General features: G+C 44.4%; 1 protein-coding gene across 1 annotated transcript in view; it reads left to right on the plus strand.

The window, feature by feature from the left end:
* The window catches only part of DERA (deoxyribose-phosphate aldolase), a 646,316-nt gene that overhangs the window by 606,271 nt on the left and 24,031 nt on the right, over positions 1 to 16,014 (plus strand). The gene's annotated exons all lie outside the window — the stretch shown is intronic.

Consider the following 16,014-nt stretch of genomic DNA (forward strand, 5'->3'; position numbering starts at 1 on the left):
CAGAGTGGTCTGGCGCCACGTGGGCGCTCATTCGTAAGACTCTGGCTGGTCCCTGTTAATACTACTGATACCAGGAGGCCCTAGGAGAGCCCGAGGTAAAAGGTCAAAGTGATCATACAAGGGTAGAGTAAACCCCCTTGTTCAATCGAAAGTCTTTGACACACTGAAGAAACAAAGTGAACTGTGCTACTAGGGCAAATGTGAAACCGACTGAGAGATGCCTGTGAATTAGGGTGATCAGTAACACCCTGAGAACATTGTATGAATAGAAGTACAAGGGATGTCTACAGAGAATTGGTGGTCTGAGTCCGACCAAGGGAGGCTATTTTAACCAAGAGGAAAGCTAAGGGAAGCAAATCCTGCATTGTGTAAAGCAAAGTGAACTGTGTAACTGGCAAATGTGAACCCAGCTGAGGGATGCCTGCAAAACGGGGTGAAGAGCGATAACCTTGTGAACATTGTGTTGACAAGAGTGAACCCGGCTGAGGGATGTCCATAGTGAAAGGTTGTATAAAAAGACATTGAGACTTGTGAATACAGCAAGTGAAACATTCTGAGTAAAAGGCTGTAGTGAACCCGACATAGGGAGGCTAACATTTGAGGAAGGTGTGAACCCGGAAGAGGGTGGTCCAGGGTTGAAGAGATATCACCCAACGTATATACGGTCAGGAACTTTTGTTTTGCTTTTATTGATACATCAGGCCCTCGGAGGCAAGAGGCTTTGCATGGAAATGACTTGGCCACCGAAGATCCTGATATCGCTGAAAGAACTGTAACCTCGTGTTGGAGAAGCCCCCTTATGTATGGTGCTCAGATGTCCCGCCTTGTCCCGTGCTGGAAAACCTGGGGAAGGGAGACCCCAACTATACCATCCTGACTTATCATTTTGTGAACACTTCTTGCTTTTCTAGTGAACATTATCCCACACTATTTTGTAATTTAGCTGTAAGGATTGGCAATGGGTTTTTTTTTAGTAGCCCTTTTTTATTTGACAAGAAGCCAATAGGACTGCCTTATTATTCTTTGATGGTCGTAGCTTGCTCCCATCTTAGAGTTAGGGTTAGCTTAGGCATTTTTCTCACCCATTCATGCTGTTTAATAAACACCCTTGAACTGTGATCACTCGTGTCTGTCTTTACTGTTACCATCATGAATTCCTTACAAAGGGGAGCAATTGATTCAGAACCTTCCAGCTATCACCTTTTTGTTTTTTTCAAAATCAGCTGTGTATGTTTCAATGAGAAACTCGTCTTCATCTGGAGGCCACATTTTAAACCTTTGAAGAAATTATAACATATGAATATTTGACATTGTATGCTGATATTATTAGCATAGCACTCTTAGACACTACAGAAAAGTTTATAAATTCACATGGATAATACCACAAGGACTTTAAGACTCTGAATAAACTACTTACAATCAACCATTATGCTAATGTACACTAGTCGCATGCTGAATTAGAGGCATTATAAACAAATTCTCCCGTTTTATGGTAAACACAAATAACAGTATAAAACAGCTTTGTGGGAGGTTTTCGTTACTTTTTAACTACATGTGGTACATTCTCTTTAGTATCCTCACAGTTATCCTCATTCATACTCTAACCAGAGGGTTATGACAAAAATTCCAATGATCGTAATTATTCAACGCCTGTGGAATGACTTTGTGCATGTAATCTACCCACCAGCATTCTCCTTTGAGTGAATATTTCTTGTAAACGCCTCAACAGGAACATTTTGTGACAAACTCAAGTATTTGGATACGCACCCGGTACAGCCTTCGGTTCAAGTCCTTAGTATTTTGATACAGACGTTTTCATATGCCTTGTGCACATTCAAATTAATTGTGTTCTATCTTTCCTATCATGAGCATTTTGCAATTTAGCAAACCACATGGCTATTTTATTTCATATATAACACATTTTGGTTCTAACGTTGATACGTTTTTTTAAATTAAATTAGTATGATCTACTTTAATAAAAGTTCCCTCGCACATATAGCTCAGTGTACCCTTTTATATTGTTCAAACAAATGCAGTGTTTCGACAAGCAAATGTGTGCTTTTAGTCCCTAATCCATATTTGAATCACTGTTGAAAGCGTACTACTGCTTGATATTGGTTGCTTAACTGAATGGTTGTCCTTCAAAATTGGGAACAGATGGTTATCTCCACCACACACTCTCCAATGTTTTCAACTCGTTTTTTCACATTTTATTAAATGTATTTCTTTAATTAAAATAGTTTCACAGTGAATTGATTCAAGAAAACATGCAATTGGTGTATTTTTTAAGGTTTGCAGGAAGAAATAAAGGATACATCTTGTGTAGAACAGTCTATCTTGCACAATGAAAGGCTATTGCAGACACTAGAATACAATCATATCAGGTAACACTACGTAAAATTTAACATTTAGATCTGTCAACAACTAGGATAGTGTGTCTCTAGGATTCTGGTAGATGCCGGTATCAAAGTTTTTTTTTTAAGCGTAGCCCTATACAAAGGTGAGCTCCATATAGATGTAAGATTGTCACACCGTCAGGCCGTCAGTAAAACAACCCGAAACATCTGTGGTGTATGAGTCTGTAGTCCTACATAAAATCAACTAAGGGTCCCATTATTTTCAAATATTTCGGAAATCTGTTTTTAAGAATTGCCTGTTACAACCTCCTTCCTGGCTCTTGGGTTGAAGGGTTGGGTAACAAAGGAGGCTGAGCGCTGCTGTCTTATGTGTGAAACCTGAGGGTATTCTCACTCCTATTCCCCATGTATCCTCTGCACAGGTGGCCAGGGAAAGGCCATGGCTCTAGCATGCCGACCCTCGGTGTGGACAAGCGAGGGAGGATCACCTGGGTGGAGGATCCTTGGGGACTGGAACTGGGGTACCTTCGGGCAAAATGCGGTATTCCCCACTTCCCTTCCAAGGAGAACATTTTATTCCAGCGGTAGTTATGGGATATTGCTATCCATATCCCATTGACCTGAAAAAGTTAGGAGATTCTCTCAATCCAGACAGGTTATGAAGAAAAAAAAAAGAATTAAATATAAAAGTGGTGGATGTTCTATGGGAACGGAGTGGGATGCCCTTGGGAGAGACATGCTATCCCCTTTTTTCTACTAATGACCAACCCAGCCCTCCTCCCTCCGCCTTCATGGGGTATTATGAGTCAACTCCCCTGACTTCCTCATATATGACTACTAACAGTACTTGGACGAAGAAGAGGCAACTAGGAGTAATGAACTCTAGGTGTGTTTACCACCGTGGTACCGGGATGAGGAAGAGGCCTGCTGAGAGTAGAAGAGGTCAGGCATGTCCCCTTAATGATGGTCAGGCAGGGCTAATTGTACATTTGCACCTGCAGCCTGCTAAAGGGCTGCAGGTGTATAAAAAGCCACATCAAGTGATGTCAAAGAAAGAAGCAGTGGCAGTGAAGTTGGAGCATCAGCAGAGAGGCCAAGAGAAGCCGTGGGAACTGTATATGTGTAGCATGCAAACTGTTCAGGGGAGAGCGCCCCGGTATCTGGGGCTTTGTGGAACCAAATGAACATTGAAGGGGGAGCCGTGCACGCAGGCTGCCCCTTTTTCTCCTGTTTGAAGTGCTCGTTCTCCAGGGGACAGAAGCCGACCCAGGAGTGCCTGAGGGGCAGGTGGTGGAACCCTGAGGCAGAGACATCTGCGCTGCTGTAACTCGCTAAGAAGCAACCAGTGAGTTTCTATGAAAGCAGAAACCCGGTAAGCGAGTGTTCAATCGTACGCGCAGGGTTATTTTGTATTGGAGTGGTCGCGTGAATGATGAGACTCGTTTGCGAAGGTCTCCGATCCAAATCCTTGCTAACCAGCGAACAATAGAACGTGTTAACTGTTAGGATTGATTTTCTACACTCTGGCCTGGTAGACAGATATATAGAAGGTCAACCTATATTGTGACGGGGACAACTCTGGGGAGCTCTAGCCAAACCAGTTCAGGTAGCAGTGACGGGCGGTCTAGGCTAAGATCTTCAGAGGTGGTCAGCTTGTAAAGGGTCCACAACGAGGTCACACATTGGAAATCACCAATGACATTTAGACAGGAAATATAAAAATACTGTTATCATTTATTGGCCAAAACACACTATAGTAAAATGACTACTAACAAGTAGAGTTATCACACAACACTGAATAAAATGGATACATATATACATTCACTTGTTATAGGGCAAAATAGATATCAGAAACTCGTGCAAAGGAAATATTAGATTTATATTATGCACTCAAGGTCCACCGAGGATGATCCCTAACTAAAATAGTCCAGCCCTAAATTGTCTGGGCCTTTTGCCCAATAGTTCAGGTAAAAGTTGCACAGAAGCTTTGAAGCAGGAAAAAATTCAGGTAGGGTCTCTGTGGTCCAATGAAGTGGTCTTACGGTTATGGTACGAGTTAAACTAGCTTAAAGAAGTAGACCCAACTTTCAGAAGTTTTGCGCATGCAAGCAACGGCAAAGTCAAGATTGTTAGAATAAAGGTTTATTATAAACCCATTGACTTATATGGGGGGTATAGGGGTAGGTAAGAAGCTCTGTAACTTACCCCCATACTCTGATTCTTCCCCAGACTTGGCAGGACAAACGAAGAGGGTTGAGGTTGCTTTTCACGCTGAAATTCACAGTCCTAGATTAACGGGTTGCAGGTTCCAGCTGATCTCGGGTTGGTGTATTTGACTGTTGCAAGGACTATCAATGGAAGATTGCAGCAAAACACGATGCAGGATCTGTCCCAGGACTAGACTCGGGTCAGGCAAGCGATTTCGGACGGTGGTTACCGCAGCACGGTGACGTAAAGGGACTCAGCATCCACGGTCAGACTTTCCCTCCTATCTCTGCTCCCCTCGATGGTAGGATGCCGATATTTTGCAGAGGTTAGTCTCGTAGGGCCAGCTGAGGGTCCCCCAAGTTCCAGGTCAAAACTCAGAACGGTGATGCCGGCAGAACGGTAGCACAAAATCTAAGCTGGTCAGTCACAGGACAGGGCACTTCCGAAAAAGATTTCTTTGGCAGGGCACTGAGCAGACATCAGAAATGGATGTTCCCTCCATTCCAAGGTTTGCAGCTCCTTCGTAGGACTACTAAAGATTACAAGCAAGACAGGGCTCCTCCAGGACAGCAGCAGAAGTTGGTCCCCAGGCCTCCTTCAGTCAAGTCTCAGGTTTTTTCACGGGTCTCGCAGCTGGATAGGATTCTTGGCTCCTCTAGGTTTCTCCAGGATCTCTGAAGAATGGGTGCAGGGGTCCTCTCCTTATCCTAAAGGCCAAGTAAGAGCTGCTGCCCTCACTAGCCAATAGCAGAACTAGCCCAGACACACACACCCGAGCAGTGGTCCAATCAGGACCACTGGTGGGAACATTCATCCATACCACTCAAACACACTGAATGCAGTTTGCGGATTGGGACCAGACTGTCCAACCCACATCCTGCCAGCAAACACACCCAGCCCTCCAGTAGTCTGCCAAAAGCTTCTGCTTTCTCAGGCACTGGAAGTCCTTATAAGGATTTTCCTGGACTTTTAGGCCAGGAAGAAGGCTAAAGAACAAGATGGCAAAAGGACAAGCGAAAAATCTTGTGCCACGGCCATGTTTTACCAGTAGCCACAGTTAATAGCCAAAACCGGTAAGGCTAAAACAAAAAATCCCCAAAAGTGGGAAAAAGTCACTGCTGCCACAAGCTAATACTTCTAGCACACCTACAGTAATCAAAAATGTTAGTGTTGGTCTCGGGCAAAACAAAAATGTACCCCATTGTACTGCAGTGTAAGCTGCATTGTACAATGATAAAAGGTTACCACAAGTGATACAAAAGTAACCAAAAGTAGTAACACAGTAACACGACCAAGGGAAACAATGTTTCCCAGTACTGACAGCCTGAAGGACATGTCATTTTTCCCATGACATATGACCAAAAGCCAGTGTAGTGAAGCTGCTATGCAAAAAAGTACAGATCAGATTAAAAAATAAAAGCAAAAAGTTTGGGGTTCCGTAACGATGGAAAGAAAGGTGCAGTAAAGAGAAATCTTTCCTAACATTAACCATTGAACAATTGAGAATACTTTCTTACGGAGTGGTCAGGTGTACATAAAAGCACATTTTTGAAAGTCTCTGAGTGCTCGGCAGGTTTAAAGGCAAACTACAAAGGCATATTACAACAAAATCAACTGAATACAAAAACAAAGTGAATTAAATGAAAACCTTTAACAATTATTGAATGCCTAACACGAATGCAAAGCGTAACCAATATATCTTCATAATTATTGAATACCGCACTGAAAGAAAACTGTTAACTATGAAGATTACAAAGGAATGAAGCTTTACAATTTAAATAAACCCTCTGTGTGCCAAGTTCAATAGTGAATGAAACTTTAAATGCAAGCAAAGTTCATATATGTTGAATCTACAAATCAATCAAACTTTGAATCAAAGAACCCAATACATATTAAACCTCAAAGTGAATACAACTTTAACAATGAAAGTCAACCCAATGTATATTGGACTCCTGAGTGAATGGAACTTTAACAAGTGGACCAAAACGAACTGCAATTTTCAGCCAAGACATGTTTGTTGCATGAAGACTATCCATATGCACAGGGTGCAAGTGGGGTGCAGAACTTTACGAAAACTGGAAAATATTAGCATATCATTGAAAGTGCATCTTGGGGAAGGAAACCCTGAGGTTTCAACTACTTATTGACTTGAGGGCAGAGTCTTAAGATATTTTGTGTTTTTAACTGTGTTATGGAACTTGGAGAAGGGAACCCTGAGTACTGGTTAATTCTATATCATTCTGAATTTAAGGCAATCCTGAGACTTTTGTTGTAACTGCTTTATACTTGGGGAAGGGAGCTGAAAGAAAGCTGCGAGCTAGGCAGAGCTTCGAACTTTGTGATGATCACTGTTTTTTTGGTTGCTGACATCCCTACACATATATTAGTTGTGAGGGCAAGTATAGGTTTTTGACACAGACAGATTCCTAAGTTGAACTCTTTGACTTTGACTTTCCTTAGTTTTGGTTTGGTAGGGAAATCCCACCATGGTACATGGTACAAGTCAAGATAGGCAGTTTTCCATCCTGACTTTTAAGTTAATAAAGTGTTATTGTTAATTCAGAATATGTTTTCTGTGTCTTACTCCAAGTTGCCTTCGCACTACTAGGCGATGCTTGGCATGGTGGCAGGATCACTTGGCTTACTCCACCATGCCCCAGTCAATAGTCGGGGGCTCATCACAGTAACAAAAGTCTTCCCCAGTCCATTTAAGTGTCTTGAAGACTGTCGTTTGTAGCCAAAACCCAAGCAGCCTTCTGATGCCATGCCTCCAAAACATGTGTGCAACACCGAATGCTCAGACACCCTCTTGGTGCAGGGCATATCAGGATCTGTTTAGCACTTGTAATGCTCAGGTGCTGTAATGGTGTAAAAAAGATCAGTGCCCTGCCAGTCACACTACCTACAGTTCCCTCCTCAAAGGGTAGGGCACAAGCCGCAGTTGCTGTGACTGAGGGGAAACAGACACAGAATCCATTAGAGTGAAGTATTTATCATTTCTCACTTTGGTCCGAAAAAGTATCTAAATACTCCGGAAGACAAGGAATCTTGTATTTGAAGGACTGATTAGGGGTCTTGCCATTCGCAGCCATCACTGGTATTTGGAGTGAGGGTAATACAGTCAGATGGAAGATTTGTCAAACTTTGAAAGAGGATTTACTGCATTTTTTTGATCTTTTGTCCTCTATTTAACTTGAGGCGTAGATGGGTTTTCCCCAATTTCTAAGAACCTAAATATTGTAACTACCAGACAGGCCATTGCAAACGTTCTGGGAGCCCAGTGTGATTCTGAATTCCAGGGCTCAGTCTCAATATCTGAAGAAAGCATTTATTTATTTATTGGGTATTTATAATGCGCCCATACAGCCAAAAGGTGTTTCAAGGTGCATGAAAACAAGGGAGGGTGGAGGTACAGGGAGAAAACAACAATAATGTTCCTATTAGGTCTTGAACATTCAGAGCGTGCAAGTGTTGTGACAAGAATGAGGGGAAGGCAAAGGGGGAGGGAAGGTGAAGGAAAGGGGGAACATGGAAGAAGCCAATAAAAACATTCCTACAAGGTCGTGAGACTATTCAAAGTGTGCAAGTGTAGTAACAGAAAGAGGGGGGAGGAGGGGTAGTCAAAGTGGGGATGAACAGGGAAGAAGACAGACAATGTTCCTACTAGGTCGTGAGACAATTCGCAACGTGCAAGTGCATTAACAGAAAGAGGAGGGATAGGGAGGAGAGGAAGAGTAGGGTAGGGGGAAGAGTAGAATGGGATGAGCAGGGAGGAGGACAAACAAAAACTTTCCTCTAGGTTGTGAGACAATTTGGAGCATACAAATGCTGTAACAGATATGAGGGAACAGGGGGAGGAGAGTGCGGGATGGAGAGGAAGGCTAACGCTAGGAGGGAGAGAGGAGCAGGGAACATAAATTCCAAGTGAACAGGTTCACCTGCACTAATGAGGAGGGGTGCACAAGGGAGTGCTAGAGGAGAAGAGAGAGGAGCACAGTGGCAAGGAGTGATTGCAGAGTCTGCCAAGGCTGGAGCAAGGGAGGCAGTGTTGTTGTTGACATTCCGCAGGAGCCGGGGAACACCTGTTGGATGAGACTCTCACATAGCAGGGCCATCCAGAGACCTCGCCAGGTGATGTGGAAGAGAGGAGGAGAGGAGGAAGGAAGGGGAAAAGGGGCCAGGAGAGGGGGGCCTAGCAAGGCCTGAGAGCTGGTGAGGTAGAACCATGAAGCAGCATCAACACAATAGCAATGCAGTCTCGAATCAAATGTGCAGGATAAAGGGAAACGCCTAACTTTCAACATACAACAGAAAAGCAAAAACACCTAGATACGAAGTTCCTGGAAAGGCAGAAAAGGCCTAAGTTTCCACAACAGCAGAAAAAGCAAAACGCCTAAATGCACATTTCCTGGAAAGGGGGGAAATGCCTAGGTTTCAAACATACAGCAGAATCTAGAAGGGCCTAATTGCCCATGAAAGACAGCATACAATTATGGGCGTCGTTCGGCAGACTAAAGCATTGGTAATAGGAGTAATAAGAGAGATTGGACAGTTTAATAGGGAGCAGTAATGGCTGTTCTCCCTGCCCACACCTTCCTTACCTAGTCAGTCGCTGCTGGTTGACGACTGCACTGCTTGCTCTCACGGCGAACACAGGCAAACACAGTCTGGAACTGCTACTGTAGGATCTGCCCTTTGCTTCAGGGCCCTTAGCTGCATGGGGCTACACGGGCAGTGGGGTTGCCCTAGGAGGATGGTGGAAAAGGGCTCCATGCCCAATCCAAGGCTCAGGGTGATAAGGTGGGGGGGCTGGAAGAAAGAAATCAGGAAGCGGGTGGTTGTGGGAGAAAGGGAGAGGGCAGAAAGCACAGAGCGCGCAAGAAAGGAACAATAAAGAATGAAAAAAGGGTTGCAGGCCCCATCCTCACCTCAGCATTAGTGAAACAAGCATGGTGTTTAAGAAGGAAATAAATAAAAATTGTTATGAAACCGCTTCTTTCTAAATTGGGATCTCATCAAATGACAGTTGGTATGTTTTTAAGAAATGTTTTAGTAATGGCAATTCTGTTGTATTACTATATTGTGATAGATTTTCTATGTTAATATGTGGATTTTATGGTTTGTATACTGAAATAAATCGTTTACACACATGAAACATAAATTAAAAGAAATAATAAATATCCCTCCTCTCGGCATGAGATTCAGGGGTATTTTAAAGGTGGCTTAATTTGGTTTCAGTTGACTTTAATCCTGTGGTTGGTTTCTCCCGAAGGCTCTTGTCTAATTAGTTTATGCTCACTGACCCCCAGAAGCAGTTAGCATAGTCGTTCTTTTCCTCATTGTGCTTTTTAGTGGTCCACCACTCAGCATGTACCTGTTTCATTAAAGCCTCCATATTCACACAGCAGTTCTGATTTTTCCAAGAGTCCCACATTAGTGCATTTCCATGTGATCTTTTTTGTGTAATTTCTTTATATTAGTTTGAAATGTAAAAACTCTACACACGCACAATGTGAGCGGTCCCACCCACTTCATGCATACACAAAACATTTCACAGTATTTAATGATGTTCCATATTTTCTTCAGGACATCCCATCTCAGTGCACAGGGCCATGATCAGCTCTTTCAAAGACTGAATACTTGGTAGGTAGAGGAATTGGGATCATGTCAGCGGCCTGTATTATCAGATTGAGGACCACAATGTGTGTAACTCCTGATTTGCTCCCTCTGAGCTAGTGTAAGGAGATAGCTTCTCTGTAGTAAGTGCTAACCTGCCCCTCTTTCCAAAATTGTCAGGGTTACCCCTTTGACATTAATTCTCCTTGTGATATTGTGACTGGAAAGCAAGGCTATATGTTTGCCTTGTTTGGAAATTCCTCCTTCCTCCAAATCAGCTTCTTGACTGCTCCTCCCATGCCCTATGTCACGGGTAGTTTAAAGACTATTGACCTGGAGGAAGTGGTACCTACACTGGTGCCTCTCTTTTCTCTGCAGTTATTTTACTTTGTCCATGGGAGATCTTTAACTATTTCTTATGTATCTTAGCAACCTCCATTGTTGCAATAATCACACCTTGGAATGTCTCCTGGTTTAAATGTATTTTAACAGTTGTAGACATGTCAGAACAACATGTGTAGATTAAGGGTCTATATGTTACACTTTTGTGTCCTCCTGAGCCCTTTCTCAGAAACATCCCTGGTATTCATGTCAACCTCATCGGCATCCGTTCTATCCAGGAGCAGGAGCTCCTTTACTCTGTGGGCTGAAGGAGCAGCTCACCAGCCGCAGCGGACAACCAGAGCCTCTCCGGTAAGCCTGTGGGCTTATTACCTGCATCTACCCGAAGTCTTCATACTACGAGCTTCCCGACGCCACCCAGAGCCCTGAACAGCATATTTCTGCTGTGTTGCACTGCCTGTCTTCTGAGCGCCCCATCCGCTAATATCTGCACTTTTGCAGACTTTTCCGTTCTACAAACACGAGGTTTGGTCATTTAAAAATGGCCGCCGGCTCCTGAGGACTACTGACTCTGCAGCCGAAGCTCGTTGTGATCCCCCATTTGTCAGCCCACCCTGAAAGCCTGTCACGGGGCACCGGCAGGCGTAAGCCGGCCCCCTGACGAGGCACACTAATAAGGCACCTGTCCTGTGCCCTATCACATTGGCATTCGTTCCATCCAGGAGGAGGAGCTCCTTTACTCTGTGGGCTGCAGGGGCAGCTCACCAGCCTGCATCTACCCGAAGTCTTCGTAATACAAGCTTCCCGACGCCATCCAGAGCGCTGAACAGCATATTTCTGCTGTGTTGCACTGCCTGTCTTCCGAGCATCCCAACCGCTAATATCTGCACTTTTGCAAACTTTTCTGTTCTACAAACAAGAGGTTTGGTCATTTAAATATGGCCGCCAGATCCTAAGAACTACTGACTCTGCAGCCGAAGTTCGTTGTGATCCCCCATTGGCCATCCCACCCTGAAAGCCTATCACGGGGCACCGGCAGGCATAAGCCAGCCCCCTGACAAGGCACACTAATATGGCACCTGTCCTGTTCCTGTCCAGGGACTTCCAGTGACCAGTCCCACATCCCCCTGCCCAAAATGTTATCCCCCCTCGAGGCCTATACAACTATGGCCATCTGAACACAGCACGCAGTAAGACCCGTACTATTTTATTGGTAATTACGTTTATACACTAACTATTAGTGTCTGTTTCATCTATGCCGCTCTATGCTTAGGGTGCTCTCTGTTTGCATCCCCCCGTTGCTCAACTGTAAACACTACCTGCACGTCTTAATTGATTTGTTCCCCATAAATGTATCTAGACTGAATAGAAGCGGCCGGCTCACGCCGTTCATCCGAACTCTTTGCATGTTTTAGGCAGCTGTACCGCACGCTTTCCGTACGCTCTAACGGCAATCTGTATTAATGTTACTATTAATGTCACTTGAACATATCTATACCCATGTACATTGCCTACCACCCGTCATTATTTCTGTACGTAAATGACCAGACCGTAGCATTGTCACTCGCTAGTCTTATACTTTGCCATTATATGTGCTGATAGTGCCCCTCATTATTGATGTAGACTGGTGAGACTAGCCACCAACTACCATTACCTCCACGTCCACTCTTCCTCGTCCCAGTACTTACTTCATGAGGCCCCTGCCTCCGACACAGGACCTTCTTCTATTTCTTTAAATTCCTATAACTCCTCCCCCACATCCACGTCACTCAGTTTAATTTTTCCTGCCTCTGGCAGGTTGGACTTTTTCTTCCCGGTGCGGGGCACTGGGGAGCACCGATTGCTGGCCCCCTGGGGGGGGGGCTGTGTGGCGGGGCCCTCGGCTCCCTCAGGTGAGGCGATGCTCCTGGGCCACCTGCGGGGCTTGGGGTCACAGTTGAGCGGGATTGCCTTGCTCGGTTCTTTGCTGGGCTCTGGACCGCAGCGGGAGCATTGTGTCCCGGTCCTGCACCGGCAGGACATGTTGGAGTATTTGGCTAGGTTTGCTTTTTTCCACCAATCTGATAGTCTTCTGATTGCTTGTGGTCCGGCTGGGGCTGGACATAACGCATCTGTGGTTTCCATTTTCCGGTGGTTCCGGGTTGTGATCTTCAGGGCCTATGTGGCTTCTGGCCTGCCTGTGCCTGCGCACGATCAGGGGTGGTCCGCCAGGGGTTTGGCGGCTTCCTGGGCCGATGCAAGGAGGGTTTTTATCTGCAAGAGATTTGTATGGCTGCCGCCTTGGCTGGTCTAGGCATTTTCATCAACCGCTATGGGTTGAGTTTCTCCCACTCGGGGGGGTTGGTTCCTTCGTGGTTGGAGTTTTGTCTGTGGGAATGTGAATTAAGAGTTATTGTAGGTGTGTTTGCTGCACTGTTTTTAGCTCTGTCTCATTGGGACCTTTTCCCTGTTGCTGCTTTGGTATACCTCATGAAGTAAGTACTGGGACGAGGAAGAGTGGACGTGGAGGTAATGCTCTGATTACTTACTGGTAATCTTCATTACTCCTAGTCCTACTCTTCCTAGTCCTTTTTTTTTTTAAAATGTATATATATTTTTTTAATTTAGTATAGGTAAACAAAGGTGTTTTTACACCAGAAACAGGGGTTTGGTGGGGGGACAACCCCAAAAACAAAATCCTTTTTTTCGGTCAAATTGACTCGACCCTTTTGTCATTCAACCCTTTTGAGTCGAAACTTTAACCTATAACCCATTTAATTCATATGCTGCTCACCATCTGATTGTTGTATTTAGCCGTAGGTGGCTCCCCATTTATTGTTGCTTTTAGTTCCTATGCTGCTCACCATTTGATCGCAGCATTTAGTTCATATGCTGCTTACCATCTGATTGTTGCATTTAGTCATATGCTGCTTATCCTTCGATTGTTTCATTTAGCCCTAGGTGGCTCCCCATTTGATTGTTGCATTTAGTCCATATGCTGCTTATCATTTGATTGTTGCATTTAGCCCTAGGTGGCTCCCCATTTTTGTTGCATTTAGTTCATATACTGCTTATCCTTTGATTGAGGCATTTAGCCCTAGGTGGCTCCCCATTTGATTGTTGCATCTAGCTGAGTCTGGCACGAGGCCCAAGCTGTGACTTAACCTTTTAAGAGTGATCCTCTGCCTCTAACACTATCACCTCTACTAGCTTGCCACCTACCTCAGTTACATATTCCATAGAAAGTCTTATCTCCAACATATACTAGTATGCTCCCTACAGCTATCAGCCAGACTGTCTACATCACAGTCCTTATACAAAGCATTACGCTCTACATCATGTTATCCCACATAACTACCCTTGGGATTCCACCCACCTTGATTCTAATATTTCCAATAATACCATTACTAAATTATTCATAAACATGAAAGATCCTAAAAATCCCATACCAAGCAATCCCTGCCCAACTACTGCTAGGAACCTACGCCTTAGAGGTAGGTTAGCCAAAATATACGAGCCTCCTGTCAGCTCTCTCCTCACCACTAGAGGAATAAGGACTCCTAAAACTCCAACTACCCGAATGACTACAAGTACGAACCTAGTTCACAACTGTGTCACTAGGTCAATAAACAGCACAGCCAAACACGGCAAACCCAAATCTTCACAAGTCACCCAACTGACAACGACTATCGCTATGAGCCCTCAGATCAAAGGAGCCTTAATAAACTCCAGATCCCTAGTAGCACATGCCACGGAAATTGCCGACCTGATCCAGAGAGGTGACCTAGATTTCCTGTATGGCTACACCCTATCCTATGCTTATGCTAGCAGTTCCTGACGGTTACTCTATTTTGAGACAAGACCGACTAAAATCTAGAGGTGGAAGCATCGCTATCATCTACAAATGTAGCCTCTCTATGAGATCAGCCACCCCGATCGATGTCAACTCATGTGAACTACTATCAGTCAAAGTACCACTTACCAATGCCCAAACCCTTAATATCCACCTGATATTTCGCCCCTTAGGCCCTCCCGGAACATTTGAGATTGATATCAACACTATCCTGTCTAGCCATCTCAAATGTTCAACGCAAGTACTTCTACTTGGAGACCTTAATATGGGTTTTAATGACCCATCAGACCAGTTCGCCCTAACTACAGCTAACATCTTCACAGAACTTGGATTCACTCAAAGAAGCAAAACTTCCACCCACAACAAAGGTAAAATACTTGACTGGGTGGCAGACCATAACTGTCAGGCCAACATCCTCTCCATCTCACCACTAGCTTGGACTGACCACCACCTTGTGTCATTAATGCTTTCTACTAACAGACCCCCATCTCCACCCGCCCTTAGAGCCCCACCCACACTAACTAGAAATAAAAAGAATATTACTGTGGACATGCTTATTCCAGCCTTAATGCCCACCCTCAACCTGCTCCCAAACCATACCGATCCCGAGAGCCTGGTCGAGGAATACAACAAAATCATGACCACCTCTTTGGACCAGATCACCCCCCTCAAGCTTAGACCAAGTAAGCCGAAAACTCACTTGAATAAATGGTTAACACCTTTCCTAAAAAACCTAAGGAAACAAAAAAGAAACTGTGAGGCTGTCTGGAAAAAACTTCCATCAGAAGCCAACAAACTTAAACTTACCAAACTGTCTTCCCTCTGCAAAAAAGAAATAAGCCTAGCTAAACAAATATCCTTCGAATCGCGCATATCCCAAGCCAAGTCCAATATGAAGGAACTATTCACCATTCTTAAAGAAATGGAGATCCCTATAGCATCACCTGACACATGCACTAAAGATAAACAATGGTGTTCAGATATCCAACACGCTCTAGCTAATAAAATATCCACCCAACAAAACAAAATATCCTGTAAAAGAGCCTCTCTAAATGACCCACCCTCCATCCAAAATAACTAGGAATACCAATGCCGATGAATCTACCTGATTCAACTTCACCAAATTTTGTATTCCTGAAGTGGAAAGAATTATTCTGTTCCTTAAACCTTCCAACTGTCAGGGCGATCTCTGCTCTGCGCAGCTCATCAAGGATGCGGCCCGAGACCTATCACCCTTCATAACAAAACTTATCAACGCGTCCTTCTCTACTGGTATCGTCCCTACCAACCATAACAATCCTGGGTACTCCCAATCCTAAAAAAACCTACTCTTGACTCATCTACACCTACCAATTATAGGCCAATTACTACAGTGCCCTTCCTTCTGAGAATTCTGGACAAGGTAGTTTACATACAAATCCAAAAGCAACTGGAATCACACCATCTACTAGGAGCCAGACAATCAGGCTTCAGTCCCCAACATGGAAGAGACAGCCCTCATCGATCTTTGATGAGCTTAGAGATAATGGCAAATCAGCCCTACTCCTCCTCTTAGATCTCTCGGCTGCGTTCGACCTGGTTGACCACACTATTCTATGCAACCACCTTGACACAGCAGCACACTTCTCTGACAACGCTGTCACCTGGATTAGATCCTTC

This window comes from Ambystoma mexicanum, chromosome 12, assembly GCF_040938575.1.
Source record: "Ambystoma mexicanum isolate Mex_15411 chromosome 12, UKY_AmexF1_1, whole genome shotgun sequence".
Classification (NCBI taxonomy): domain Eukaryota; kingdom Metazoa; phylum Chordata; class Amphibia; order Caudata; family Ambystomatidae; genus Ambystoma; species Ambystoma mexicanum.